Raw genomic sequence first — 6347 nt, 5'->3', positions numbered from 1 at the left:
CCAAATGACCGACATAGACCGACCAAATGACATAGACCAACCGACATGGACCGACCGACATAGACCGACCGACATAGACCGAACGACATGGACCGACCGACATAGACTGACCGAGATAGACTGACCGACCGACATAGACCGAACGACATAGACCCACTGACCGACATAGACCGACTGACATAGACGGAACGACATAGACCGACCGAACGACATAGACCGAACGACATAGACCGACCGAACGACATAGACCGACCAACGTAAACCGAACGACATAGACTGACCGACCGACATTGACCAACCGACATAGACCGAACGACGTAGACCGACCGACATAGACCGAACGACATAGACCGAACGACATAAACCAACCGACATAGACCGACCGACATTGACCGAACGACCGATATAGACTGACCAAACGACATAGACCGACTGACATAAACCGACCGACATAGACCGAACCGACGTAGACCGACCGACGTTGATCGACCGACATAGACCGACCAAACGACATAGACCGAACGACATAGACCGGACGACCGACATAGACCGACCAAACGACATAGACCGACCGAGATAGACCGATCAACATAGACCGGACGAGCAACATAGACCGACCAAACGACATAAACCGACCGACATAGACCGAGCGACATAGACCGAACGACATAGACCGACCGACATTGTCCGACCGACATAGACCGACCAAACGACATAGACCGACCGACATAGACTGACCGGCCAACATAGACCAAACGACCGACATAGACCGACCGATATAGACCGACCGAACGACTGACATAGATAGACCGACATAGACCCAACGACATAGACCGACCGACATGGACCCAACGATAAAGACCGACCGACCGACATAGATCGACCGACATAGATCGACCGACATAGACCGAGCGACATAGACCGAGCGACATAGACCGACCGACCGAAATAGACCGACCGACCGACATAGTCCGACCGACCGACATACACCGACCGACATAGACCGACCGACATAGACTGACCGAGATAGACCGAATGACTGACATAGACCGACCGACCGACATAGACCGACCAACCGACATAGACAGACCGACCGACCTAGACCGACCGACGGATATAGTCCGACCGACATTAACCAACCGACATAGACCGACCGACCAACATAGACCGACCGACATAGACCAACCAACCGACATAGACAGACCGACCAACCAAGACTGACCGACGGACATAGTCCGACCGACATAAACCGCCCGACATAGACCAACCGACCGACATAGACCGACGACATAGACCGAACAACCAACATAGACCATCCGACCGACATAGACTGACCAACCGACATACACCGACCGACTTCGACCAACCGACATTGACCGACCAACATAGACTGACCAACAGAGACTGACCGACCGACTTTGACCGACCACACGACAAAGATCGACCAACAAAGACCGACCAACCGACGTAGATCATCCGAATTAGACCGACCGAATTAGACGGACCGACATAGACCGACCGACATAGACCGACCGACATAGACCGACCGACCGACATAGACCGAACGACTGACATAGACCGACCGAACAACATAGACCGACCGAACAACATAGACCGACCGACATAAAGCGACCGACCGACATAGACCGACCGACATAGACCGAGCGACATAGACCGAACGACATAGACCGACCGACATTGACCGACTGACATAGACCGACCAAACGACATAGACCGACCGACATAGACCGACCGACATAGACCGGACGACCGACATAGACCGACCAAACGACATAAACCGACCGACATAGAGCGAGCGACATAGACCGAACGACATAGACCGACCGACATTGTCCGACCGACATAGACCGACCAAGCGGCATAGACCGACCGACATAGACCGACCGACCAACATAGACTGAACGACCGATATAGACCGACCGAATGACATAGACCGACCAACCGACATAGACCGAACGACCGACATAGAGAGACCAATATAGATGACTGAACGACACAGACCGACCGACATAGACCGACCGACATAGACCGACCGACATAGACCGACCGACATAGACCGACTGACATAGACCGACCAACCGACACAGACAGACCAACCGACCAAGACCGACCGACGGACATAGTCCTACCGACATAAACCGCCCGACATAGACCGACCGACCGACATAGACCGACCGACCTAAACCGAACGACCGACATAAACTGACTGACATAGACCGATCGATATAGACCAAACGACCGACATAGACCGACCAAACGACATAGACCAACCGACATGGACCGACCGACATAGACCGACCGACATAGACCGAACGACATAGACCGACCGACATAGACAGACCGAGATAGACTGACCGACCGACATAGACCGAACGACATAGACCCACGGACCGACATAGACCGACTGACATAGACGGAACGACATAGACCGACCGAACGACATAGACCGAACGACATAGACCGACCGAACGACATAGACCGACCAACATAAACCGAACGACATAGACTGACCGACCGACATTGACCAACCGACATAGACCGAACGACATAGACCGACCGACATAGACCGAACAACATAGACCGAACGACATAAACCGAACGACCGATATAGACCGACCAAACTACATAGACCAACCGACATAGACCGAGTGACATAGACCGAACGACATAGACCGACCGACATTGACCGACCGACATAGACCGACCAAACGACATAGACCGACCGACATAGACCGAGCAACATAGACCGACCGAACGACATAGACCGACTGACATAGACCAAACGACATAGACCGACCGACCGACATAGACCGAACGACCGACATAGACTGACCGATATTGACCGACCGTACGACATAGACCGACCGAACGACATAGACCGAACGACATAGACCGACCAACCGACATAGACCGAACGACCGACATAGAGAGACCGATATAGATGACTGAACGACACAGACCGACCGACATAGACCGAACGACATAGACCGACCGACATAGACCGACCGACATAGACCGACTGACATAGACCGACCAACCGACACAGCCAGACCGACCGACCAAGACCGACCGACGGACATAGTCCTACCGACATAAACCGCCCGACATAAAGCGACCGACCGACATAGACCGACCGACATAGACCGAGCGACATAGACCGAACGACATAGACCGACCGACATTGACCGGCTGACATAGACCGACCAAACGACATAGACCGACCGACATAGACTGACCGGCCAACATAGACCAAACGACCGACATAGACCGACCGATATAGACCGACCGAACGACCGACATAGATAGACCGACATAGACCCAACGACATAGACCGACCGACATGGACCCAACGATAAAGACCGACCGACCGACATAGATCGACCGGCATAGACCGAGCGACATAGACCGAGCGACATAGACCGACCGACCGAAATAGACCGACCGACCGACATAGTCCGACCGACCGACATACACCGACCGACATAGACCGACCGACATAGACTGACCGAGATAGACTGACTGGCCGACATAGACCGAACGACATAGACCGAGCGACATAGACCGAATGACCGACATAGACCGACCGACCGACATAGACCGACCAACCGACATAGACAGACCGACCGACCTAGACCGACCGACGGATATAGTCCGACCGACATAAACCAACCGACATAGACCGACCGACCAACATAGACCGACCGACATAGACCAACCAACCGACATAGACAGACCGACCAACCAAGACTGACCGACGGACATAGTCCGACCGACATAAACCGCCCGACATAGACCAACCGACCGACATAGACCGACGACATAGACCGAACAACCAACATAGACCATCCGACCGACATAGACTGACCAACCGACATACACCGACCGACTTCGACCAACCGACATTGACCGACCAACATAGACTGACCAACAGAGACTGACCGACCGACTTTGACCGACCACACGACAAAGATCGACCAACAAAGACCGACCAACCGACGTAGATCATTCGAATTAGACCGACCGAATTAGACGGACCGACATAGACCGACCGACATACACCGACCGACATAGACCGACCGACCGACATAGACCGAACGACTGACATAGACCGACCGAACAACATAGACCGACCGAACAACATAGACCGACCGACATAAAGCGACCGACCGACATAGACCAACTGACAGACATAGACCGACCGACATAGACCGACCAACATAGACCGACCGACATAGACCGACTGATATATACCGACCAACCGACATAGACCGACCGACATAGACCGACCGACATAGACCGACCGACATAGACCGACCAAACGACATAAACCGACCGACATAGAGCGAGCGACATAGACCGAACGACATAGACCGACCGACATTGTCCGACCGACATAGACCGACCAAGCGGCATAGACCGACCGACATAGACCGACCGACCAACATAGACTGAACGACCGATATAGACCGACCGAATGACATAGACCGACCAACCGACATAGACCGAACGACCGACATAGAGAGACCAATATAGATGACTGAACGACACAGACCGACCGACATAGACCGACCGACATAGACCGACCGACATAGACCGACCGACATAGACCGACTGACATAGACCGACCAACCGACACAGACAGACCAACCGACCAAGACCGACCGACGGACATAGTCCTACCGACATAAACCGCCCGACATAGACCGACCGACCGACATAGACCGACCGACCTAAACCGAACGACCGACATAAACTGACTGACATAGACCGATCGATATAGACCAAACGACCGACATAGACCGACCAAACGACATAGACCAACCGACATGGACCGACCGACATAGACCGACCGACATAGACCGAACGACATAGACCGACCGACATAGACCGACCGAGATAGACTGACCGACCGACATAGACCGAACGACATAGACCCACTGACCGACATAGACCGACTGACATAGACGGAACGACATAGACCGACCGAACGACATAGACCGAACGACATAGACCGACCGAACGACATAGACCGACCAACATAGACCGAACGACATAGACCGACCGACCGACATTGACCAACCGACATAGACCGAACGACATAGACCGACCGACATAGACCGAACAACATAGACCGAACGACATAAACCGAACGACCGATATAGACCGACCAAACGACATAGACCAACCGACATAGACCGAGTGACATAGACCGAACGACATAGACCGACCGACATTGACCGACCGACATAGACCGACCGACCGACATAGACCGACCGACATAGACCGAACGACATAGACCGACCGACCGACATAGACCGACCGAAATAGACCGACCGAACGACCGACATAGACGGAACGACCGACATAGACCCACCAACATAGACCGACCGAACGAGATAGACCGACCAACCGACATAGACCGACCGACATAGACCGACTGAACGACCGACATAGACCGAACGATCGACATAGACCGACCGACATAGACCCAATGACATAGACCGACCGACATGGACCCAACGATAAAGACCGACCGACCGACATAGACCGACCGACATAGACCGACCGACATAGACTGTCCGAGATAGGCTGACCGACCGACATAGACTGACCGACAGCGACCGACCGTCATAGACCGAGCGACATAGACCGACCGACCGACAAGACCGACCAACCGACATAGACAGACCGACCGACCAAGACCGACCGACGGATATAGTCCGACCGACATAAACCAACCGACATAGACCGACCGACCGACATAGACCGACCGACATAGACCAACCAACCGACATAGACAGACCGACCGACCAAGACTGACCGACGGACATAGTCCGACCGACATAAACCGCCCGACATAGACCAACCGACCGACATAGACCGACGACATAGACCGAACAACCAACATAGACCATCCGACCGACATAGACTGACCAACCGACATACACCGACCGACTTCGACCAACCGACATTGACCGACCAACATAGACTGACCAACAGAGACTGACCGACCGACTTTGACCGACCACACGACAAAGATCGACCAACAAAGACCGACCAACCGACGTAGATCATCCGAATTAGACCGACCGAATTAGACGGACCGACATAGACCGACCGACATAGACCGACCGACATAGACCGACCGACCGACATCGACCGAACGACTGACATAGACCGACCGAACAACATAGACCGACCGACATAGACCGAGTGACATAGACCGAACGACATAGACCGACCGACATTGACCGACCGACATAGACCGACCAAACGACATAGACCGACCGACATAGACCGACCGACATAGACCGGACGAGCAACAT

The sequence above is a fragment of the Carcharodon carcharias genome, chromosome 11 (assembly GCF_017639515.1).
Source record: "Carcharodon carcharias isolate sCarCar2 chromosome 11, sCarCar2.pri, whole genome shotgun sequence".
NCBI lineage: Eukaryota > Metazoa > Chordata > Chondrichthyes > Lamniformes > Lamnidae > Carcharodon > Carcharodon carcharias.
This window is presented reverse-complemented; position numbering follows the sequence as displayed.